This window comes from Tamandua tetradactyla, chromosome 3, assembly GCF_023851605.1.
Source record: "Tamandua tetradactyla isolate mTamTet1 chromosome 3, mTamTet1.pri, whole genome shotgun sequence".
Classification (NCBI taxonomy): domain Eukaryota; kingdom Metazoa; phylum Chordata; class Mammalia; order Pilosa; family Myrmecophagidae; genus Tamandua; species Tamandua tetradactyla.
Window position 1 is genome coordinate 106,395,321 of NC_135329.1, and position 27,030 is coordinate 106,422,350.

At 38.4% G+C, this 27,030-nt stretch overlaps 1 long non-coding RNA gene across 1 annotated transcript in view; it reads left to right on the forward strand.

Moving 5' to 3' along the window:
- Positions 1 to 354: 354 nt before the first annotated feature.
- Positions 355 to 27,030, forward strand: part of LOC143677589 (uncharacterized) — a 139,447-nt gene continuing 112,771 nt past the window's right edge. The window contains exon 1 of the long non-coding RNA XR_013172698.1: positions 355 to 378. This is a non-coding gene — a long non-coding RNA (uncharacterized LOC143677589). The remainder of the gene's footprint in view (positions 379 to 27,030) is intronic.

A 27,030-nucleotide genomic window follows, 5' to 3' on the forward strand; every position in this document is an offset into this window, starting at 1 on the left:
TATGGAGTGGCCAATATATTCTACAGAGAGGCCCAAAATATTAAAACTTGAAAAGCATCCAAAGGAATTGGCCCATCCGGTATTCTAAATCCCAACATCCCCTTCACCTTATATCAGTTTATTTTTACTGGAAATATTCCTGAGAGAGAAACAGCAGGAAGCAGATGCACTATGGCTTAACTTGAAGACCAAGCCCCCAAAAGGCTCCAGTAACAGCTGGGGTGTGGCTATGTCTCTGCCTAGTTCCACACCAGATCAGGGTTTAGGGTGCTCCATGCAGGTGGTGTCGGAATTCCAGGCATCTGAATGAAAAGCACAGCATTCCATCAGCCATGTAGCATCTCCTTTATCTGACGTCAAGGTGATCCGTGATCAGAGGTACCAAGTATGTTTATTTTATGGGTACTCAAAGATTCTTACTCATAACAAGCTCCCATGATTCAGGGCTATTGCTGTCATGAGTGCAAGGATATCTTCAGGGTTGTTATGGTATGTGGGGATGTTTATCTCTAGCCATTTTTAATCTGTTAAGCTTGTTTCCTTCTTGGTTTGAATTATGGATGTATTGTTTCCCATTGCTTAGAGCTTCATATATGTGGAGGTCATGAAAGAGATACAACAAAAGTAAATATTGTAAGTGGTTATTGTTTCAGTTATAGATGATTCTAGCTACCTGGTTTTTGGAATGACCTACCAAGAGAGTATCTGAATAAACATCTAGTTCCCTAAGTAAGATACCATGTGATCATATATGCAGTGTTTGAAATATCTTCCATTGTCATTTGTTTTGAGAATATACTGTTGAGAACTCATTTGAATTGCCACTTGTCCAGTTGAGCTGCCAGTTTTCCACGTTGCTCCATGGCAGACATTGACAATGCATCACAGTTTGTGATTCAGTCTCAGAATCCTTGTCCACAGAACATGCCTGGTAACCATTGTGAATTAATCTGACGTCAGTCATGTGAGTTAAAAGCTATTTGCTGGCTGTGGCCTAATGTATTCTAGTGTTGAATGAGGACCTGTAGCTATTACAGAAAAGGAAACATGTTTATTTCCCAAGTTGTTTATAATTAAACAGTAAAACAAAATATTTTTGAATAAGTGTAAGTCAGTATTCATATATGTCCTATCTGCGAGGGAAGGAGAATCAGAGCTCCCGAATTTGGTTCTTTACTCTGAAATTAAAATATTGACTATAATGTTGGATCAGATGACCTTGGAGGGATCTTGTAACCCTGGGAGCTGTTGTTGTGTTGGGGACCTGAGGCCATGACTCTGTGCAGAAGGATCACCTGAGGAGCTCATATAAAACACAGATTCCCCAGACCCTACCCCTAGACTCCTAGTCAGTAAGTAGGAGTTTAAGCCCAGGTAGTTGCTTTTTGTAATAATAATAATAATAATATAAAATAATTAAAATTATAAATATATTATAAATACTAATGCAAATTTTTATAAGTACCCTGCCAATCCCGAGGTAGGTGGTTTAAGGACTCCACTTTGAGTAATACTCTATTAGAGGACTGGTCGCCAAAGTAGGGTATGCATGCCCTTGCTAATGGGAAAAACCTTTATTGGGCAGGAATAAAATTTTGGACTTTCTATTTATGCTTATTTAAAGAAAGGAGAATTCTGAAGTTTTGCTGCTGACTGGCACTCGTGCCCTCGCTGAACCTTTATGTCATTCAGCTAGTTATGTTCTGAACAGAACATGCACAATTCTGACACAAGAATATGGGTTGACTTGCATTGCATTTACTGTGATACAGTGTGGTGTGTGTTGCCTGGGTAAGTGGGTTTAAGGACCAGTGATCTAGTCTAAATAAGCTTCCCTCTCGAAATGTACAAGCGGCTTAAACAGATTTCTGCAACGAAACTGAATTGCTCAAAACACCGAAGGAACCCCCACAAGGGAGCCAATGAAAATGGCTCTGCTGGTACTTGTCTGGCTTGGTCAAAGCTTGTGGTCAACTACATCAAACAGTAAAATAACAACAGCAATCTCATCAGATATGATTACCAAGAAGACTATTTGAAATTTGGATTTACAGCCACGATCATTAATGATTAACTTCTCCCAAAGTGCACATTATGCCTTGAAAGATTAGCTCAAGTCATCCTGATCAGCAGAATAGCTATTAGAGGGAGTAGAATATACTGCAAGGACTAGGCACCCAGATGCTAGAGCCAGACTGCTGGGTTTGTGTCCAGACTCTCTTGCTAGCCAGCTGTGTGACCTAGGTTGAGTTACTTATCTTCACTAGCCTCAGGTTCCTCATCTGTAAAATGAGGATTAATAATAGCGTAACTACTTGGAGGGCTGTTATGAGGGTTGAATGAGTGAATATGTTTCAGGTGTTTAGAAAAGTGTCTTACACATAGTGTCTGCAATACAGTGTTTCAGTTTAAAAATGTAATTTATCCCATTTTATGTCATCCTTTGAAGATTTCTATCTTGTATATTTTACACAGTTTTACTTTGTTACCATGATTTTTAAAAATAAATATATTGACATTGGGGGCACATGCATAAGCATTAGAGCTGATTGGGATGAGTGAGAAAAGTATCTCTTGTACACTTTTTAGCAGATACTGGTACTCCATACAGTTTTCAAGTTCTGCAGAAGTGTAACCAGTTATCACACATCCCACCTCTGAACCTTGGGGCAAGGCCTGTGCTGTTGGATGGCAGGAATGCGAACAAAAGCAAAACATGCCACCTTTTAATTATCCTTTCTGCACACCTCTTTTGTGCATAAAAGCACTCTGATTTAATTGTTCCTTCATTCTGCTCCCTTTAATACCTTTTCATTTTAGTCTTCACAACTGTCACACCAAGATATGACATGAAAAAGTATTTGGAAATGTGCCAGTTTGAAAGAAAGAGCTGCTGGAAGCTGTCCGGCTCTCCTGTCCTTTTGTCCCGTCTATTAGGCACCCAACCCTCCATGCCAGGGCCTTTGTTCATAGGCATAAATATCCCCCCCACCCCACCCCGATGCAGGCATGTGCCCAGGCCATGTATGTGCAAACATTTTGCTGAAAAGAACATAAAAGGGGATAAACACAGAAAACACCAGACTGTTAAAGAAGATGAATGTGTCATGTACAGATGTCCAGTATTTCCTTCAAGTCTCCTGTTACTGAGCACACAGTACTCCTGTTTCTTTTCTCAATCTGGTTTAGGAAACTCCAGCCCAAGGTGGCTTCAGGTTGGAGTCTCTGTTTCTCCCCAGTTGTCACTTGTGTTCTAGTTGTCATTGCTCAGGGATCAAGGTCAAACTCAGTGAACTCTGAGTCTATTCTAACTCTACCTTCTGGAGTTACTACAGGATTGGACTAGAAGATCTTAAATGTCCTCTCCAACTTTCCCTCCTAATAGACTGTCTCTCCAAGATTGTGTATCAGTTTCTAAATGCATCATGCTCATTTGCTGTTCCTCTCCCTGGAGTCTTGCCCAGTAGTCTCAGCTGACACAAATCTTATCTAGCTTCATAGGACACTTCAGATTGCTCCTTTCCTGGAGGCAATCTCATAGGTCAGGGAGAGAGACAACTTTTGTGCATCTCAAATTATACCCTAGAGCTGTTCTGTACTTAGTCTGTGAAACTGCATGTCTGTAGTTACATGCAGGGTTTCTAGATCTGGAGCAAGGCCTTCAGGGAACATTTCTAGGGTGTCTTTCTTCTAGAGCAGGACAGCAATATCCAGAACCATCATGAATATTATAGTATCTTATATATTATTGAGCCATTGCATCTTGGGTTTAGAGAAGACTCTACCTTCGACTTCCAGCTAATGTGGGAGTCTTCTCTGAGCACCCCAAGGCATGAGTGTCTACTTGCTGGAATATTCCCATCCTGGTGACTTCACTATCTCTCTAGGCATCTCATTCCTCGAACTAGAATACCTTTATTTTAGAATTGATATCATAAGACACTCCCTGAATTTCAAGACAACACAACAAATAGTTAAAAACTAAAATAAGGTTAAATTAGTGATAATTTGGAATATGAGCAGACCATTTAGGTGCTCCGGACAAATATATTGAATATAGCCAGATTACTGAGGCTCAGCATTTGATTAGTATGTGTGTTTGACTACTTTCTTCTCAAAGTGAGTGTTGAAAAGATAATGTCCTTTGAAGCAGATAGGCTTGTCTTGAAAGGTGTGTAATGTTCTAAAATAGTTAAAGGCCAGAGAGGGCAGAGAAACCTGATTCTTTGTCTGAAATCAAAATTTCTTTTCCCAGCCCTTATTCAGCTTAAGCTATTACAATTTATTGGCACAGAATTGACAATAGGCTTACAAGTGTGTAAAATGCAAGCATCCATTGGTTTTGCCTCTGGGACATAGAAGATAGATGGAGAATGCTTGTTGACAAGGTTGATTAGATTATTTTAGACACATTGATATTTGTGCTTCTCTTTACTGTTTTTCTTTGCCTTGATATTGTTTCCATCTTATCCTCTTTACATCTTGTTTTAGTCTTAGGGGAATTATTTTACTCAGATGATTTTTCAAGTGCCTTTCTCATTCCTTGCCTTGTTCTCTAGCTTCCGCTTGCCCCAGATTCTCATGCTAAGTTACACGGTTGGCCTGATCTGCCAGGACTGAGTCCGTCATTGATTTCTATTTCTGTCCCATTGCTGATGATGCCGAGGGCACTTTCAGGGCCCTAATGTACTCCTAAACCAAGGGCTGAAGACAGTTGATAGTTCTAAAATAAGTAACGTGTTTACATATAAATATGCGTCTTGCCAGGTGCTCTAAGTGAGCTAAGAGTGAAAAACAAAGTAGATGAAAGTGGTACGTTTTGTTGCGGAATTATCTATCACTGATCAGGCACTACAACCGAAGGCAGAAGACGTGGCCAGGTCTGTGTGCTGGGCAGAATAATGGCCTCCTCCAAAATTCATGCCCCAATCCCAAGAACCTGTGACTGTTACCGTACTGAAAACACCTTGCAGCTGTGACTAAGGGCACAGACCTAGAGATGAGATGATTATCCTATATTATCCAGATGGGCCCACTCTCATTACAGGAGTGTTTAAAAAGTGGAGACCCTCTCCCTGCTATGTCAGGGGAAGGTGTGACCACTGAAGAAGGTGGGGAGAGAGAATTGAAGTGCTGGCTATGAAGATGGAAGCGGCGAGCCATGAGCCAAGGAATTTGAATGGCGCCTAAGAGTTAGAAAAGGCCAGGAAACATATTTTTCCCTAAGAGCCTCAGAAAGGAACACAGCCTTGCTGATGCTTTGGTTTCCTCCCAGTGAAATCCACGTGAATTTTTCTTGTTTGAAGCCACTAAGTGTGTGGCAGTGTGTTACAGCAGCAATAGAAAATGAATGCACTGTATTTCAAAGGCTCTCTTTTGTCTTTATGGGGAATGTGGTCATTATGTTCTGCACCTGGAAGGACTTGCTGCAAATGCAAACACTGCCCACCGGTATGAAGCGAAGGGCCCTTGGGCAATGTGAGTGTCAGAATGTCCTGATGGCTATTTGTTTGGGAATAGTCTAAAGCTGAAGTGGCTGACCCCTCTTCTATCAAGTATTACAACCCCTTAGCAATCCAATAATTAGCTATGTTTGGATATCTACCAGTGAACTGGCTAAAATGCTAACTGGATGCCACTCCCCATTTTAAAGTCCTTCAATTGCTCTTTTCCTTCAATAAAATCCAAGCTTCTGAGCATGCACTCCAAGGCTCATCAAGAAACGGCCTGCCTCTCCAGCCTCCATGTTTACCTCCACCTGTGTTCCACCCATACCATTGCTTGCCCTTCTTCAAAAGCATCATGTTCTTTCTCACCTCTGTGCCGTTGCACGTGCCCCTCCAGCCTCCTCTTCCCATGGCTTGCTCTTATTCATTCATGACTCAGCACAGGCATTACCTTTTCTATCCATGTATTCTCTACAACCCTAAACCCTTTGTACTCCCATACAGCACTGTCCTTATCTTACTGTATTATGATTCGTTACTTTCTTATGTTTTTATGCACCCTTTATAGACCAGCAGAGTGCATTTGATCTCTAACTTTAATGACCACTGCTGCCCCTGGCCCCTGGTGGCTGCTCGATAAGTATTTGCTGAATGCACATTATACTCATAGTCCTTGAGAGCTCTGCAGTCTGGTCTAGGAGTCAAGAATTTGGCTCAGGCATTTAGAAGATACAGTGCTTTCCTTTAACACTTTAAAGGTGGCACAGGAGTTCCTGATTTTTCTTCTCTTTTCTCTATTTTTTTCAGAGTACAAGATACCTGTCCCTCATTTGACCATAGGGAGGAGGTACAGTTGAAAAAGCGAAGTTTAGAGCATGAATGTTTAACCTGGAGCACAGGACTCCCTAGGAATGGGCTTCACTGCTCCCTGAAGACCACCTGAAATTATATTCAAAATTACTTGTACATATTCATGTTCCTGGAAGAGACTCAGAAGCTTTTACCTTATTCTTAAATAAAGGTAGTCCCAGGATTCTGTTATAATACAGGATGGTGCTTCTGTGGACTAAATTATCCTTCCCCTGACTTCAGATTGCTCTAGTTCAATTTCAAGCGTCTTCCTTTTGGAAACTTGTCACCACATTTGCATCCAAAGGAAGAAATTGTTTCTGTTCCTCATTAATTGGCAGTTTGAGGAGTAAGCCTTCCAGGAATGGTGGTCCAGACTGAATTTTCTTCCCAATCAACAGCAGAGGGTGCGACTCTTATAAGTGGGATATCAGGATAAGAATGGTGTCAACACAATCATTTACATAGGATTTCACCTTCTCTTAGGACAGGAGACTTTGAATTGTCACTTGTCTTCAGCACCTGCTTTGAAGAAAACATTTGAGGCGAATCGTATGAATAGGACTGAATCACACATCATTTTTAAGAGTGCATCTCCCACCTCTGAGAATGTGACTGCCTAATCCTCCTCACACACTCCACATTCAGAGAGCCACTTGGAGAAAATCAAAGGTCAGTTTCGTGGAAAATATTCTGTGCCTTATCTTTCCTATCAAGTGTAATGAAGTAGAAAGAGACAAAATGTGGCCACGGATTTAGAGCCTTTGGTTAAACGGTGTGCAGTCTTCCAGAGCTGGGCATACGTGTTCTCTAAACAGACAGCAAACTCGCACCAAAGCTCTGCGCAAATAAACCACAAAGTCTCAAACTTGGACACAGTTTTTGAGTGAGAGAAAACAGAGAAAAAAAATACCTTCTTCAAGGTCAGCATCTATGTCTCTGTGAATTCATTTGAAGAGGTGGGGGGGGTGCTTTCTTGACAATCAGGGAATTTTTCCTTGGAGAAGCACAATTTTCTGACTGGTGCATCTAAAGCTCATCTATCACTGTGAAAACTGTAGGGCCAGGGCAGGGAGAAACCTAACACTGCGTCCTGTCTCTGTTAATGGTCTGGTTTTGTTGAATGCTGCTTAGTGATTTGGGGGTATATGTGAATCAGGATGAAAGAACCAATCCCACAACTTGAATCCGTGTCTTTCATTCATTCATCCATTCATTCATTTAAAACACAGTCATTTAGAGCATCTACTGTGAGGAAACTATTGAGCTAGGCATTGATTTGGCTCCAGGGGGCTCAGTTACTTTGGTAAAACAAGCAGGCGATTGCCTTATAGCTTTGTTTATTCTGCTGGATGCTCATCACTCCATCAGCATTTGTTAGATGAATATGAATCCTGCTTCTCCCACGTGCAGAGTCATGAGAGGTGTCAGGGATAAAGAGATGGACTGACAGAATGCCCATTCTTGAGTTTACTGTCCAATGTTTTCTCAAGCCTCTATTTAGAAATAGGCAAGCTATATACTGTAAGTTAAAGTTTTCCTCTCCCCTGTTCCCTTTTACTTCTGGAGGAAGAGTTTTAGTAGAAGAGTACTGTATCCAGAGTTGGCTTAAGTGCAAGACAAACTCAGGCTAGCTATCAGGGCTTGGTACTCTCTAGCGCCAAATAGAGCTTGTTTTCTATAAATTCAAGTTCCCCCAAAGTCTTCAAGCTTCATGAAATCATTAGCAAAAAGAAATGATCTTAGGAGGTGAGTTTTTCTCTTTTTTAATCCATATAGAATATTTCGACTAGGCCACTGGAACAGAATATGAAGTATTCTATTATTTTTGACCATTCTGAATTACCTATGTATTTCTGAAACCCATCTTCTCTCTCCCAGTATCCTATACTCTGGGATCTATGGGCTCAGGCAGACTGTATGTTCTTGTAGTTTCTTGGAGCTAGGACTTGAATCACCTTGATGCTTACAAAATCTGGGTGTTACTTCCTTCTGAGAATCCTATATAGAATATGCTTTCTTTTGTCACTGGCCCTAATTTGAAGTCACCCTAACTTTAACATAACCAATGACTGCCCTTCCACCCACTGCTGCAGCTAATCTAGCATATACATGTAAAATATTAAGATATTTCCTTTCAGGTTCTTACTACCCTTTCTTCATTTTGTGCTACCTCCGTCCTTAAGAATGTTCCTTTGAGGCTAAAAACAAATCACAACAAAAATTTCTAGTGACTATCTACTTGATTGCAGAGGTTCTGTGGAGCAAAGATCATTACAGAATTGAACATTTTCCATTTGACTAGAGAATAAAGGATTTTGAGAGACTATAGATGGCATTATTTGATGTTGAGTTTGTAGTAGTTTCCCTAGCCATGAAATGTCTTATTTTAAATTCCTTGTGAATTATAACTTCGTTAATGTTAAGAAAGTAAAGGAAGATGCATGCAATTCTTTCTGGTGGTTTCCATGCCACTTGTTATGCTTGCATACATACAAATGTATTTAAAAGAAATATATATCGATTGTTCAATTCTATTTACAATAGAGGAAACAAATTAGAGAGGACAAAGGTGAATAAATCCCTACTGTTACCATATAGTGGTAGAAGTTTGATATTTCTAACTGATTAAGAATAAGCTGCCCTTTTTCTGTGCTAAAATAGCATCTAGTGCTTGCATTTATTATATCACTTATTACACTGCATTGTAACTAGTTAGTATTCTAATTTGACTCTCCAACTATAAGATTCTGATGATAGTGAATTTTTTCACACTGTATCATTGCTTTAGTGGTTGTAATACCTTTCAGCTGCAAAGGAAATTAACCCAACTCAGACCTGTTTACTCTAAAAAAAGGGAATATATTGGGTCAGATATTGAAAATTTCCAAACTCCAGGCTGGCCTGGGTTCAGAGAGTCAAATGATTTTTATTAGCATTTCCTCATTTGCGTGTTGCTTCTAGTGCAGATTGCATTTTTCTTTTCAGGTTGCATTTTGACATCGTTTTCTCCCATAGAATAAGGCTCCCTCCACTCAGCCAATGAAGATGGTCTCATGCAGCTGCAGCATACATGGAGTGTATAGCTTGTGAAGAGAAAGCATTTTTTACTTCTCTGAGAGAATACTTCTGGAGTATTGTCTCATCCTGGTTCTCCTGTTCATCCCTAAGCACTCAGTTTGGCCAAGAGAATGGAGGATCTAATTGCTCACACCTGGGTTAGATGTCCACACCTGAGGCGGGTGGATGTGGTCAGCCACACTCAAATCACAAGGAATGAGAGAAAGATGGTAATTCCCAGAGGAAGGAATGCTGGACAAATAGGTACCCTGCTAATTAGTATAGGTTTTGTCATCTAAAAATTAATTCAGTAAATGTTTTGAATGTGCAGATGAAAAGAACATCTTTTTTATTTTCAATCCTGACTCCCTCTGAAGTCCAGCTTTAATCCCTTTTCTGATCTTGAGCCTGTTTTCCACCATTGGATTCGTAGTTGATTTTTCTTGGTCATTAATTTGAGAATGGGGGATTGTCTTGAAGCTTTTCTATATGGTGTCTGACTTCAGTATTGCCATTTAACCTTCAGTGTACATAAGAAACACTCAATAGATATTCATTGGTTTGGTTTGCTATATGATATGACTACTTTGCCTATTTCCTTCTTGTATCTCCACATGTGCTATTTGGGGATGACTGCATTCCACATATGTAGGTTCTCTTTTCTGTGGTAGCAGAAGCAGTGTGGACTGGTGATTTGAATGAATTAAGCTACTGGATCTCCTTACTGGATAGCTTGGAAATGATTCATCTTCTTTTGGCATCAGTTTCTGCATACATATAATATGGACAATAGAATCTCCTACTTCAGGCTTTTGTGATAATAAATTAAATCACATTTTATTTCATTGTCATCATTATTTTGACAACTGTATTCTGGCAATAATGAACAGTTGCTGCTGTCCAGTGTGCTTAAAAAAGCCCCATTATTGTCAGAACAAGGAATATAGATCTGGAGTGGGGCAAGGGAATCTTAATTTCTAACAAGCACCCCAAGCAGTTCTGATATGAAACTAAATGGATCACATCTATATTTAAGGTATAAGAGTGATCTTTGAGCCTTATTTGCCATATACTTCAAATAGTTTTAATTATGGAATAATTCATTTATTCAACAAATATTTATTCATTGCTGAGAACAAGGAATCAAATGAGATTCCTGGCTCACCTATCTCCTAAGGTGATTCTGAGGATTCCAGGAATTGGTTCTGAAATATCTGTGTGTATAAGAGTCATAAGGGGAGTTTGATAAAATGCAAATTAAAGGATCCCATCCCCTGATTCAGTGGTTCTGGTGTGAGACCCCTTAACCCTCCATTTATTTGTACCCGAGGTGGTTGGGACACAGTGGTACACTGAACCAATCTTTGAAAGCCAATAATGTAATATATGTGAATGGTCTCTGAAGTATAATCATTATTCTGAGGAAGTAATGGGGATATTCTGTTTGATTTCACTAAAGGCTAGGATTAGAGGACTTCAAGGAGAAACTTGCCATACAACCACTTCTTGTCTAAATCACTCCACTGTGAGTCAGAAAAATGCCCAAATGTACCAGGGAGGAGCCTAAGGCCCTTGAATTAAGGTTCACAGACCACAATTGTAAGACTGGGCTCATGTCAGCAGTTTTGTTACCAAATGGAAGTAATTGTGAGGGAATCCCTACCCATTTATAGTGATGTTCCTAAAATAGAATTCAGCCTTGGGGAACTTGCAGGTAAATTAAATTGGACCTTGTTATCCCTCCAGTTGCTTGGAATCCATGGTCAAACAGGAGATTTTCCTCTGACTCTGGATTTTGAGTCTGCAAAAGACCTTAATGGTTATCAGCTGCAGTTGGAGGGGTCTTCAATTAATGTGTTGCTCTCCAGTGTTCCTTCAGGTTAGGGCCAAGTTTAGCAGTCTTATAAGCTATTTTTTTTGTATGCTGTATGGTGGGGGTCACATTTCATTATTTTTCCATGTGAGTATTCCATTATTGCAGCACCATTTATTGAATTTTTGTTTGTTTTGCTTGTTTGTTTGATTTTTGGGAAGTGCATGGACCAGGAATCGAACCCAGGTCTCCTGCATGGCAGGTGAGAATTCTACCACCGAACTACCCTTGCGCCCCCTGCAAGCTATATTTTGAAAGAAATGGCTTATAAATGTATCCTACATTTTTAGTAATCATTTCAGATGCTCACAGCATTACGTAAATATAGATTGTCCCAGCCATTTTCACAGCTCAGCAGGCGTCTCTCTACAGCCTCTGGGTTGGAAGTGTTCCTGTTGATGGCTGCTAGACTTCCAAATCTAGCAGTATTGACTGCAGACTTTTCTTCCTTCTGTCCGTAGAAGGCAAAGTGAATCATTAGAATTATTCCTGGTTTCCTTCCATTCTAGTTACACTGGCCTAAAGCGGAAAACTGAAAAGTGGGAATGGATTTTCCCTTTTCTTAAAGACAAAAAAAGCATTAAGCCACAGTTTAGTTGTAGAAAAATTGAATATTGGGTATTTTTGAGAGAAAAACATGCTATTGGAGCACAGATCCCTGTTTAAAACAGCACATTCTCCTGAAGAACCTGCATATCTACATGTTTATACCCATCAAACTCAGCAATTAAGGAGATTCTGCTACATCAACATTTAAATTTTCAACAATTTGTGTGGTTTATTTAGCTGTTTTCATGATCACCTCTTAGCATCTTAGATAATATGAAGAATGTAAGCTGTAAATTAGTCTCCAGTCTCAACTGAAATCTGATTTATCACCATTCTAAGCACTAAAAACATTATTTTCATGTTCTCTCAGGCTCTCATATCATAATAGCTGCCAGTTAAATGAACATTTTCACTGGGGCATTGCTTATAGAGATACCATTTGATAACTTGTTAGCTATTACTGAAGACAAGTGGATGGTAGACACTTTAAAAAAAAACTGAAAGGTATAATATTTTGAGAAACCTAAACACAAGCACTTTGGCATGCTTGGATTTGTTTTAAGAGCTCTGAATTTCAGAAACAAATCTGGAAACACTCTTGATTTCTAATAACCCTCTGAATCAGATCTGGGCTCCTTCTCCATTCAGCCAATATAGGTCTCTATCCTCTTTGTCTGTGTGGAAATAACCAAAGATCACCCAAATGAGAACAAACAGGACTGTTTATCCAGAATTTACTATAGCAAGGTTGGGTGCCGTCATCATCGGTGTTTGGCAGAGACTCGAAAGCAGGCAAGGCAGCTTTATGGTGGGAAAAGAGAAGGCCCAGGGGTGAAGGTTGGAGGCACAGGGAGGTTAGAGACAGGCTAATTACAAGCAGGGCATCCTTTTTTTTTTTTTTTTTTTTTTTTTTTTAAATGGGCAGGCACTGGGAATCAAACCTGGGTCCTCGGGCATGGCAGGCAAGCACTCTTACATGCTGAGCCACCATGGCCCGCCCAGAAGCAGGGCATCCTATGTGATTGTTATGGGGTACGTGATTTTCTCTGGTTGGCCTGAGTTAGATATGGTGGCAAAAACTGGGGAACCTGCCAGCCGTTGACCACATCTGTACTGTTCTGGGCTCACTGCTGCAGGCCTGGGGTTTGGCTTCCTGGACTGGTTGCTGCAGAGGTTGTGGGTCCAAGTTCTGACATCATATATAGGTAGTCCCTTAACACACCCTTCTGGTTTGTATCTCACTTGTGAGAAGTTGATGAATTTAGGAAAGGCTGGAAATTTCGTTCTCTGCTTAGGGATTGTTATCTCACTGTTTATTCATTTTTTAACAAATACGATCCTGTCTTGAGTATATCAGCGACTTAGCCAGTCTAATCAATAGTCAAATACTGCATCTTCCTTATTTGGGATCTATGTTTAAGGCACAGTGTGCCATATATAAATGAAGGGCTGAACACAGCACATTCTTTAGCCATTCCATATTTGTAAGGCATATGAACTCTATTCCATGTCATCAGTTTTTCCGATTCTGCTGGATCATTTCCATCAGCCTGTACCCATATGCTATCCTGCATTAAACTAAAAAGTCCTCCTTTACCTCACATTCTTGCTTTCTCCTTCTGTGCCATTCTTATACGTTATTGTTCTGATCTTCTCTGTAAAAAATCCCTCCATAGTGTGGTGTGTGTCAAGCATCCTCCCCCCAACTTTAATCCTGCTCTTCCCATTATCTCTTGAACTTATTCTAATCTTCGATACGCCATTCCAGCAAATTGCCTTTCTCAGGTCACTAATGACTTCCATGTTGCTAGACTCGATTTTCAGTCCTCCTCTTGCCCCATCTTTAAGCAGGATTTAATCCAGCTGATCATTTCTTCCTTTTTGACCCAATCTCTTTGTTAAGTGCCCAACAAACCAGTCTTTCTTAGTTCTTTCTTCCAATCCTTCTTCTTAGACTCCTTTATTGGTTCTTCCCCATCTCCCAGAACTCTGAATAAATATAACCCCAGCCATATCTCAGCCTTAATCTCTCCTCTCTACTGTGGTCACATTTATTCCCTAAATGATCTCATTCAGTCTTGCTGGCTTAAAACAACATTATAGACTTCTGAATCTCACATTCACATGGGATCTGGGCCTCTCTTCTGAGCAACAGTTGGGTGTTTAATAATGTTTATGTCAATAGGTACCTAAAATATGACGAACAAAAGTCAACACTGATTTTCTTCCCTAAACCTAATCCCCCTACAGTGTTCACCAGGTTAGCAAAAGGCAATTCCATCCTTCTAGTCACCCAGACCAAAAGACCTCAGCACTCCCCATGACTCATTGCTTTCTCTCTGATTCATGAGCAAATCTTGTTGGATCTGTCTTCAAAACATATTCCAAATCCAGACGGTTCTCACGACCTCACTGATAATACCTGGTAGCCTCCTAACTACAGTCTTTATCCAATAATCAGAATGATTTACATAAACTCTAAATTGAATTGTAGCACTCCTCTTTATGAGATCAATAATGGTGCCCCAACTCTTCAGAAAAAAAGCCGAAGTTCTCACAATGACCATAATCTGGTCCCCATGACTTTTTAAAATCTCATCTCCCAGCATTCTACCCCTTACTTACTCCACTCCAGCCACTTTACATGTCTTGCCGTTCTTTAAAAGTGTTAAGCATGATCCAACCTCAGGACCTTTGCACTTGTTTTCATCAACCTAGAATGCTTTTCTCCTAGACATCTGTATGCTTCACAGTCTTACTTATTTCAGATCTCTACATAAATAGCACCTTGTCAGAGAGACTTTCCCTGTCTCATTTGAATAAAATAGTAAGCACCTCCTCCCAACTGCTCTGGATTACTGTTTTATGTTATATAAAGAGATTCTGTTGTCTGTTTAATTCCCCCCCATAGCCCTTCTCACCGTTTCTTGTTACTAGTTATTTATTTTTATGTGTCTGTCTTCTACTAGTAAATTTGAGCTTCACAAAGGTAATGACTTTGTTTTGTTTCCTGTTGTATCTCTATGTCCCGAAAAGTACCTGGGACAGAGAAGGTGTTCAACTGTATTTATTGAAAGAATGAGTAGAACTATTATTTAAATTTGAAAAAGAGTAAGAAATGCCCATTATGTGATTCTGTTGTTATGCTAAATACTCTGGCAGATCCTAAAGAAATAGATGACAGCAAAATTGTTAAAAAAAAAATGCTGGGGGATTTTGGAGTTCTGGCTCAATTATAAATGCAATAAAAATGCAGAGGAAGGAAAGATCATAAGGCTTAGGCAATGAGGACTTTATGGAGGTCGGAAACAGTGGCCTAATAGGTATATTGACGTTGAGTGAGTGGAACCCAACAGAGAAAGAGATAACAGCCATTTTCCATCTCTCTTTTATATTATAAAAGACAGAAATTTGATGGGTGGGGATTCAGTCTAGATTGGAAACCACGTTTTCTAGTAGTTGAAAGCCCTGGTGTTCGAGTTATAAGGGTAAATTAAAAAAGCTTCTTTTGTAATGTGTCATTGTTCATTCATTCATACATTCATTCATTCCAATATTTATCAAACGCTTATTTTTTTATTCAATATTCTGCTAGGGCTGAGGGCAATACATAATATATATGATCTTTGAAAGCATTTACAAGCCAGTAAAGGAGGAAAAAAAATCATATACACACAAAGAGGCCAAGTAAAAGCACAAGGCAGCAAATAATTATGTGCCTAATGAATTGCATAGTCAATGTCTGTCTGTGCTTTGTTTAAGTGTCTTACAGTTCACTGTTCAACAGACATAACATTGCTTGCATCATAGCACTCCTGTGACTTACATTAGCTATTATCCAGCAAAGTGCTTTGTCCACTGTTAAGTGCTACTCAAACATTTATTATCACTTTCCAAGAGCAGAGCGAGGATAGACCCTAGCTATGAGAGTAACATGTTGATTCCAAAGAAAAGTCATGAGGATTCAGAATCATTGATATGAAGATCTTTGAAGGTGACTAACTTTAAATTGTGAGGAAAGATGGCAAATACAGAATTTGTAAATCCCATAGACATCAATGAACTTAACTTCCCTACACTTCCGACACATTTAAATAACATTTCAAACTCAGAAGCCAGTGAGAGTCCACACTTTTCTTGCATAATTTTGGGGAAAATGCATTATTTAAAGTTCCTCCATGAAATCAAATAAATCAATAGATGCCATCATTTTAAAAAGTCTGTTAAGCAAAATGCTGTTGGTGCAGCATTTCTTAGTTATTTCCCCCTTGTAACATACAAGGGAGTTTAGTTTCTCCTGGCTGAACTTGGGCTTCCCTTACACTGGTTCCTTCTTCCAAAATGCATGTATTTGTAAGAATTACATCTTGGAAAAATTGTCATTACCAGAGAGAAAAAGTTATGGAAACCTATTTTCCCTGCTTCATCAACAAAGTTAGATTGAATAGTTTTGTTTTCTTTATTTTCAAGAGTTGAAGGAATGGGGGAAAAACCCACTTAAATTATAGAAGCAAGAAATTGAAATAAATTTTTTAAATTTAAGGGAGTTCAAAGTGGTAAAGGGGTAGGGGCATTGTGATGCATTCTTTTGAAATATTGATTTTTTTTTACCTAAATTGATTTGAAAGCATGACAAATGTTTTCTCTGACACCCAATACAGTATTTAAAAAACCCAAATGTCAGGAGGAAAATCTGATGGACTGGAACCTTAGTGAAAGGAAGCAATAAAATATCTTACGTGATTCAGTATTCCTGAAAATGCCTTATTATTCCCCTTATACCTGTTTTTGTCTCTCTAACTTTTATATTGCATTCATCAAAGAAAGAGGATGGGGAAACCATTTCTAGTTTTAATGATCCCTAGAAAACTTTGCTACCTTTAAGTAGAAGTGATTTTTTTTCTTTTTGTTTAAGTAGGAATGAACAAATAAACTTGTTATTGTACCTTACTTATTCTTTCAATAATAGAAGTTCAGTCATTAGACAGCTACTTAGAAGTGATAAATCAGCACACTGTGGAATCAAAGGGCACCCATGCCATGCTAAATAGTTTCTTTGCAGACCTCACAAAGGTTCTTTGTGTCCCAGAATGTATTGATTTCATTAGATGTGCTAATTTAGCAGTTCTGTGGTTTGAAGACCATTAATTACAATACAGTGCACAACCTGTGTAAATAGGTGTATTGCAAGGAGAAAAAACGTTTGCTCTCAATTTATTAACAGCAAAGTACATGATTTTTCTGAAAATGTTGGTTATAAATCTCCCTTAGATATCCACAGGACTCTGTTACTAAAGTGCCTTTTATTAATAAACTGAGCAATTTCACACAGTGTTAATGAGTTAGAGCTTATTTCTTACTCCCTTTTATGGTTAAAATGTGCTGTAGAACTGGACAATTTATCTAAGCATGTGGGTAACCAAGGTACATGACGGTTTTAATAATTAAGTCCCATCTATCTCTATTTTCAGTGATAGAAAGTGTTATACTTGATTTTCTCATTTTCATAGCTATATCAGAGTTCAGAGAAAACAAATCAAACAGTAATATGATAATTGAGCTGAATTACAGAGCATCTTTACTATAAGTGGATTTTTACATTATTTTTCATACACTGTGTTTTTGAAACACTAAGCCATGAGGAATAAATTAGGTTGTTTATTTTTCAGAACATGAATTTTATTTAAGGCACACCTGTAAATGTTTGCTCTTTAACATTTCATTTGTAGTTTTTTTCTAAGAAACAATTGCATACCTATCGTGTGCTAAATAGTGTGCAAATAACTTCTACTTTGTTCCATCTGTGTACTTAGCTATGTACTTGGATTTGTTGGGGGGGTGCAAGGGCGCTGGTGGAGGTGTATGTGTGTATGTGTGTGCACTGCCCTCTACTGGACCTGCTTTCTAAATAAGCATTTAGGAGATGTGTGTGTGCGTGTGTGTGTATGTGTGTGTTTAAGAGAAAGAGAAAGGAGAAAGAAAATCTAAGGGAAGACTATGTTTCTTCTTTATGTCACCTGTAAATTCTTTGGGATTAAGGACCGTGATTTTCATAGCCCAGGAATTCCAAATTCTAGCATAACGTCTTATACATGGTAGGTGCTCAATAAATGTTAGTGCATGGTTTAAAGAGCTGAGCGAAACTTCCTTTTTTCTCTTAATTATAAAGTCTTACAGGTATTTAACTCAAATAATTAATCAATTTTGTAATCTATGATAGATCTGAAAACAAAAAATACCCACAAAGCTTATTAGAAACAGAGTAGGTCTACACTAACCCCACATTTGAAGGACCAACTTTCTTTGCAAATTAATAACTTGGCATCATAATTAAGAATCCACAAACAGGAAGAACATTAGCCACTTAAATATCTGTCACAGATTTTACCCAAGTGGACAAGACCTTGAGGCATGAATTTGGCTGTGAATAAAGTAAATATATAAAGGATAAAGATGAATCTTTCATCAACTGTCTTATACCTCAGTCATCTAGCAATTTCACATACCTGAAACCCAGCCAAGAAACAAGTAAGGAGAAAAACCTTTTAATGGTGTGCTCTAGAGGGAAAAAGAACAGTATAGTAAAGATGGCTAATGGTCTACTGAAACCTGTTTGCCTCATCCACATTCTGATAGTTTTAAAAACGTTTTTTATTGTATGATATAACATTAATATACCAAGCAAAGAAAGAAAAAAGCAATAATTTTCAGAGCACTCTTCAACAAGTAGTTACAGAACAAATCCCAGAATTTGTCATGGGCTACCATTCCATCATCTCAGATTTTTCCTTCGAGCTGCTCCAGAATACTGGAGGCTAGAAGGAATTTTTTTAATCATCACAACTGATTTTTTTTTCTCTCTTGTAAAAAATAACATATATACAAAAAGCAACGAATTTCAAAGCCCATTGCAACAATTAGTTGTAGAACAGATTTCAGAGTTTGGTATGGGTTACAATTCTTACAATTTTAGGTTTTTACTTCTAGCTAGTCTAAGGTACTGGAGACTAAAAGAAATAACAATATAATAATTCACTAATAATACTCATTTGTTAAACCCTACCTTCTTTGTATAACTCTACCATCACCTTTGATCTTTCCATCCCATTCTTTAGGGGTATTTGGGCTATGCCCATTCTAACTTTTTCATGTTGAAAGGGGTTGTTAATAATATAGGATAGGGAGATGGAACTAGCTGATATTCTGCAGAGGCTGGGCCCTCTAGGTTTCAAGACTTATCTGGCTCAGGGACCAATCTGGGGGTTATAGGTTTCTGGAAGGTTACCCTACTGCATGGAACTTTTGTAGAATCTTGTATATTGCTGTAGACATTCCTTAGGATTGGCTGGAATGGTTTTGATAAGTTATGATAGGTAGCAATGTCTAATTGAAGCTTGCATAAGAGTGACCTCCAGAGTAGCCTCTTAACTCTAAAACATTATGGTATTTTAGTTGGAAAATGATTGCCCACCCAGGAACTGAATTTCCCAACTATCTTTGCATATAGGTATAACCCTCTGGCTATACCAGTTCCAAGCTTGTTCTCAGCAATGGAATACGAATGAAAGTGATGTATGCTGCTGCTAACTGAAGATTTTTTTAAAGAATATTTTGATTGACAAATTTTCACACATATACAATCCATACGTGGTCTGTAATCAGTGGCTTATAATATCATCACATAGTTGTGTCACCATGATCAGTTTTAGGACATTTACATCACTCCAGGGAAATAAATAAAAAGAAAAAAGAAAAAACTCATACATCCCATACCCCTTACCCTTCCCTGTCATTGGCCACTAGTATTTCAATCTACCCAATTTATTTTACTCCCTATTCCCTCATTATTTATTTATTTATTTATCCATATGTTTTTACCCTGGATAAAAGGAGTCTCAGACACAAGGTTTTCACAATCACACAGTCACATTGTAAAAGCTACACGTTACACAATCATCTTCAAGAATCAAGGCTACTGGAACACAGCTCTACAGTTTCAGGTACTTCCCTCCAGCCACGCTAATTCGCCATAAACTAAAAAGGAATATCTATATAATGTGTAAGAATAACCTCCGGGAAACCTCTCAACTCTGAAATCTCTCAGTCACCAGAACTTTATTGTATCTCATTTCTCTCTCCTCCCTTTTGGTCAAAAAGCCTTTCTCAATCCCATGATGCTAGGAGGCTAGGTGCCAGCCCAGCCAGGCATTCTGTCCCACATTGCCAGGGAGATTTATACCCCTAGGAGTCAGGTCCCATGTAGTTGGGAGGGCAGTGAGTTCACCTGCCGAGTTGGCTTAGAGAGAGGCCCCATCTGAGCAACAAAAGAGGTTCTCCAGGGGTGACTCTTAGGCCTAATTTTAAATAGGCTTAACCTACCCTTTGCAGGAATAAGTTTCAGAGGGGTGAATCCCAAGATCGAGGGCTCAGCCTATTGATTTGGTTCCCCAGTGCTTGCAAGAATATCAGAAATTCTCCAAATGGGGAAGTTGAATATTTCCACCTTTATCTCCAGTCCCTCAAGGGAACTTTACAAATACTTCTTTATTCACTGTCCAAATTACCCTGAGATATATCAGGGCATCACACTAACCTGGTCAAACCAACAAGATCTCACGCTCTATTCAAGACTCCATGTACTTATGGTGTTCAAGTAAACTGACCATACAAGTTAAATTAGATAATGTGCTACCAAAAATGTAAATGTTGCACCAAGTAAGCCTCTCTCCCTTTTATCTTGCGCAGAGGTTGAAATTTCAAAATATGGGTCATGTCATCCTTTATCCAGTATTCTGTTTTACCTTAGTCCTATCCAGATCAGGTTCACTCATAACTCTATTTGAAGTCTGATTACTTTTTCATCTTTTTAAACTATTCCTATGGGTTAATACTGACTTTCAAAGCTTCAGTGCTCTAATTCTGAATCTCAGGTGTAACATAAATGCCCAAACTTTCAACTTATATACAAACAGTTCAGTGTCTCAGAATTTAGAAATATCAGTTACAGCTCCTGAATATATGTGACTGCTGTAAGAGTGTACAATACAGAACACTTTGCAATAGGCCCCAACCTGATAACCCATGCTCTTGACTTCAGTTCACCAAATTTTTATATTATGGCTCATCCATATGATTGAGGCTTGATAATATTTGCCTTTTTGTTTCTGACATTTTGTTCAACATATAGCCCTCAAAGTTCATTCCTCTAATTGTAGGCCTCAAAACTTCATTCCTTATTGCTGGCAGGAGACTTTTAGGAAGTTGGTGCACACCTTTCCCCCTCTCTTTCTTTTTCTGCTGATAAGAGCAGACAACAGCATGACAGGAGATGAAAGGAGTCTGGGAATCAATCTGCTGTACTCCCTCATTGGATGGAAGATGCGAGGAAAAAATAACTCATTTTTGGATTAAATTCCAGGATTTGTTTGTTACATAGTTAGCATTACTTAACTGATACAGAAACATATATTGAGTATATACTTCCAGATTAATAAAAGAGAAAAGCATATCCCTCAGGCAAATTTCCAAATAAAATACTTTTTTTTAACCCTCTGTAATTTTGGGTAGTATTCCAAAGGACATATCTCCTTGGGGTTTTCAATAGCCAGGACTTCCCTGCCACCTATATTGGTCATTAATGGAGTCTTTGGTTCAAGCAGAGATATTCACAAACAGAAAGGACAGAGCCCAAGGACCAGTGAAGTACCTGCCATTTGATACACCAACATCTGGAGGCAGAGTTAAAAATGCTAGTGGGGGCCAGGCACAGGGGACAGTAAGGGAAAGAGCTCTATTTTCATGCTAATTCTTCAGAGAGAAGCCAATTTCCACCACTGATATATAGTTGATTTTCCACAAAATCAACATTTTCATCCTCAATGGACAACTCAGCGGTTGTTTTTAGAATATCCTTAACTAATGAATTAATTTTATTATCTTCATTCATTTGTAGTGAATGAAGATGTTTGAGGATGTATTTTAATCACACACTGATACGTGTGAGAAACCCTGATGCTGTGCTTCACAGAGTGTGGTTGGGATGTCTCAGATGAGATTTCTTGACCCATGCCATATGCAAAACGCATCTAATAAGGAGTTAGGGTATAATGGACTTTTCATGCATGCACTTTTGTTCCCATATTGTTTTCCTATTTTCATAAATGATCTTTATGTTTTTTAAATGGAAAAAAGTATGTGTAAAAACTCACTTATTGGGTTAGAAGGTGCTGTAAGAATTATCCTTCTTTTCCTCTTCTTGTTCGCATTTTATTGTACATTTGCCCGGGGGCTCTTGAGCAAGACCATGTTTATTAATCCAGTAAAGAAGCAGATATAATGATGATTGTACTCCCCTGACCTATAAGAAATAGGTATTTATTTTATTAGTGTAATGAAGTTTTATAGTTTCAGAATTTCTTTATTCTTTAATTCCGCTTGGAGTCATGGTTTGCAGTTTCAAAAAATGAAAAGAACACTTTGATAAAAATCCACCTTCCTGGAGTCTTTGGCCCTTACATAGCTTTTTTGAAATTCTTCTGCTGTTTGAGTTTTCATTTTCTGGCCTGCTAAAATGTTTCTTGTTGGAATTTTGCCTTATTAAACACTGCTTGAAGTAAACTACCCAATTGTCGGATCAGAGGAGTCTTTTTATCAGGTGGAGATCTGAATTATCATGGGTTGTAATGAGATTTGACCTGTAGAGGTCGCGTGAAGTGCGTCTCCATAGCTTTGCTGTAGTCCTGCCCGGAGGCGAGGCTGTAGGCTAGATCACCTCTTGAGGTTCCCTATAACTCCCTAATTCCATGATGCTAATCTCCTTGAACGAATTCAACATTTTTATTCCTGCCTTTGAAGCTACTTCTATCCTCTGCTTTGAAATATGTTTCTCTTTGTTCTTTTGAGGCATTGGAATATGTTAGCAAAGAACAAAGTGGAATGGAATCCTCCTTTTCAGAAGACTTGTGAGAATGAGGTCCACTCAATGTTTTCTGAAAGGAAAATCTGTGATTTCTAGAATTTATTTCAATTCAGTCTAATTCAATAAATACGTACCAAGTTTCTAATGACTTGGCAGGCACTATGGTAGGAGGAGATACCTCACAAACAATAATGGGGAAATAGGATCTGACTTACCTCACCAGTGGCTGTGGAGGCGAAGTGAGATTACATCTATTCACAGAATCTAGCAAACCCCCCTGGACAGCCTGGCATCTCTTTGTAATGTAATGTTTTATTGCAGTCAAGTACACAGTGTCTATAAAGTGCTGTTCTGAACAGTACTGCATGGAAGGAAATGTTGACTGTCTGCAACAGATCCTGGTTGGAATCCTGTTACATCTCCATGACATCACTTAGTGTGAATTTTCTTATTTAGAGCCTTTAGTTGTCTGAATAGAGAACTAGCTCACGGCAGGTATGCATTTAAAGGTAACCGCAATTATGATTGTGGTTATTATATTCTAAACATTTTAGGGTGGATCCCCTCAAAGCAGAGCCTTAGGTGTAGACAGGTGATTTGGGAAGTGAACCCCGGAAGTAGAAGGAAGGACCTGGGAAGATGGAATAGAGAAGGAGGGAAAATGAGTATACGTTAATAAGTTGCCTGATGCTACAGGGGATTGTTCATTCTTGCCAGGACCTTACCGAGAGCCTTATGATGGTTTCGCAGAATTGTCTGAAATGGGAGGTATTTATTCATTAGTTCCCATGTAGTCTTGGGCAGGATAGAAGGAACTTGAGGCTCCATATCAGTCTGGGCCAAGCGCTGCATGGTGAGATGTGCACCCTAGTGAGGCTGAAGCCTGAGGAAACTAGTTGGCACTGTGGCTTAAGCAGGGGATGGGGTCGTGAGAATAGGCAATTGTGCACAGAGGTGTCCAAACGAGGCAGTCACATGGCATGCCAAACTGGGAAGTTGAAGTTGTGGGAAAGAACACACCCCCCTAAAGTATAAATTACATTTAAAGGGACAAAACTGAATTTCAAGTGGAAGCCAAGGACCTGTTGGCTATAGTAGGCATGTTTCATTTGTTTCTGCTACATATCCTTTGAACCCTGTTCTCACATCACATCGGCTGCTGGGGACTGGGGAAATAAGAAGAACAACCTTTTGAAGGTTCCTAACCTTGAAAGGTAATAAAAACTGCTGGAGTAGATAATTTCTTCTGTGTCTTCCTGCTTTCTGATACTGTGTGAACCATTCTGTATAAAGTAGAACTCCGGGAGCAGCACTTCTCAGATTTCGTTTGGTCAACAAATCTCTAACTAGAGCAGGGAAAATGAAATATAGATGTCCTAACTTGTAGCTCTATTCAGAAAGGAGCTCTCTACAAAATTTCTGAACCCAAAGATTGTTTAGTCTTGACCAACTAGTGGAAAATGATTTTAAAAAGAGAAAGACTTCTATTCTACTATCCCCATAGCTATTACAATGCACATTTATAACAACTTTGTCCCCTTCAGAAGAAAACCTTTATTTAGCTGTAAGCATAGCCAGTGTCATAAGCCTTAGCACATTTCCTGGTAAGCTGCTATAAAGGACACCTGTATTTCTATAAAATCTGCGTGTGTGCTGGCAGACGCTTTGGGCTTGGGAAGCCACATTCACAGCTCAGGGAAAATTTGGGACTGTCACCTAACTGCCGTTCAGCTGTATTTTGAACATAGTGTAAGAGAAATCAATAAGGAGTCATTCTAACATGACATGCCCATCATTTCAATAACACATAATCATTGCATATCTGAGTAGGTAGTGCATATAATCTAAATAATTAAAAAGTCATGATCCTTTGTTACTTAGTGAAAAATTTTAAAGCAATGAACCTTTATTTTTTTAGTGGAAATTTAAGAGCTAAGGAATGGTTGAAAATAGCGAGTGATAATTCCATCGACTTTTAAAAAGTTGTCTCACAGTTTAAAGATTATATTATGTGTTTGTGTCATGATATCAGCTATATAAAAGGAAAAGAAACTGTGATTTCAGATTTTTAATTCTTGGGTTATTTTGTGGCTTGTATATCATTGATTTAGAATTATATTTTGTCGAAATGCCATACGTGTTGTGTTAAAGATAACATGCTTTACTTTTAAGAGCATTTATTCCTGCTAAATTTGAAATTAAATTTTTTATTTATTTGTTCTTAATCAAAATGTCTCTCAGTATTGTTTCAGTGCATAAATTAATGTTTTTCTTTTTCTTTTTTCAACTGTATGATACTTATTTCTCCTAAGTGTCTATAGTTTTAAAAGTCTACCATGATAAGATTATTTCATATTTTGGAGATTACTTTCCAAAAATATATAAAGACCATCAAATAATAGCAAACATTTTCTTTGACTGTATGAGGGATTGATATATCAAGAAAGATAGACTTGGATTAACTCTTAATCAGGAAGACAAAAATTAAAATCCCATATTTGTCTTAATGAAAAACTGATAGGACAAATTTAACTTTAGCTATTGGAATGGTTACTTTCCTTCTATTCCCAGACCTCTTTGTCTTCCTCCTAATTCCTAGAATCCCTGAGCAAAATTCAGAAATTAAATCTGAAAATAAAATGCTAAAAAAGTCTTTTGTTGTTCTCTTGGCTGGAGAATGAGTAACAGTTTTCTGATTCTTACAATAATGAGTCAGAGTCCTTATTTTAAGAAGCTAAATTGAAATATTCTGAAAAAAAAAACCATTTCCTGAGTGGATTAGCACCATTTCTAGAATTAATCAGCAGTGCCAGTGTCTGCACAGAATTGTTAGTTCATCACTTTTAACTGAAATAATTGTTCTCTTCCAACCATACATTTTAGAAATTTTTAAGTTTGAAATGAAAAGAGTCAAACATTGTTTACATGCATTACATAGCTATTGACATGGAATTTTCCATTGAATTGACTAAGTGACCTAATTAACAGCTAATTTTAGCATTCTGTATACACAGGGTGACCTTCCAAGCATAGTTCACACATGGGGAGTGGAAGGCTAGTGTCCTATCCTAAGATATTTATTTTTGTGTAAGGATGGAGCTCTATTTTAGTGGAAAGCCCGTTTCTTTCCTTTAATGCTGCTAATCATACCTAAGCTCCTGTTCTCCTTTTATTTCAGAAACTTTGCTGTTTGTTATATATCTGTACACACCTGGGAATGACATTTCCAAGAATAAGACTGCCACTCCCTTGGGACATAAAGATTGGTCACGAAGGCTTTCCTCTCCTATGATTTTGGAGACTAGCCTGAGTAAATGGTTGGCTTGATTTCAAGGGCTGTGTCTCTACCCCTCCATCACATGGAGATGGAAAATGAAATATTCAGGTGGTGGTTTTGGAGACTTCCACTATATTTGGATATTTTTTCTCTCTCTTTCAGACAAAACATCTGAACAAATGAATGCAGATGCTCCCTTAAATTGGGCAAATTTGAAAGCTGAGCTGCATACTTTCAAACTGAACTTATAGATTAACAGAGGTAGAGTATTATGTTTTCCTCTGGAATGACTTGTAGAGGTTTCATCTCCCTTCAGACCCATGTGTACATGTCAGGAATTAGTTATCAGTTCATTGTTATCAACCGGCTTGGAAAGATTCATTAATTTTATAACACAACATTTCTTTACAATGAATAGTTCTGCAAACTGGAAGCTTCATTATTTTACTCATCTCAACCTGCTTGGCATGCTGCAGGATTCTTTGGGAATAGAGTTTTGTAGAATGAGACTATTCCCATTTTAAATAACACTTGTATCTGTTCATGCAGCATCATCAGGAAAGCAAATAATAAACTACCCTCAAGGAAGCCTATAAAAAGCTCTCCTCCTCACCCCAAATCCTCCAGAGGATTGAATCTCATTCAGCTTCAAGAAAATGGTTTAAGGAAGTTATCAAGGCTGTTAATCAGTCAAACTGTGGAAGGGGAGGAGAAAAGACATGTGTGCTGTTGAATCAGGCAGATCTGGGTTCAAATACTAAATGTGGGATATGTTGCTTAGTCTTTTTGAACCTTAGTTTCCACATCTGTAAAATGGGGATAACAATGCCTTCCTCTTAGGATTGTCGTGATAATTATATGAGATGGTATATATATAAAGGGCTTAGCACTGTGACTCCCTTCAATTATTCGTTGATATTTCAGTCAATGGTTTTATCAGCTAGAATACTCTCTATTTTAAGTAATGAAAATCCAACTCAAATGGCTTAACATAAAGATGATTTGTTAAGTTGTAAAACAAGGAGACTGGTATACATCAGGTCCACGGTTGGTGAAT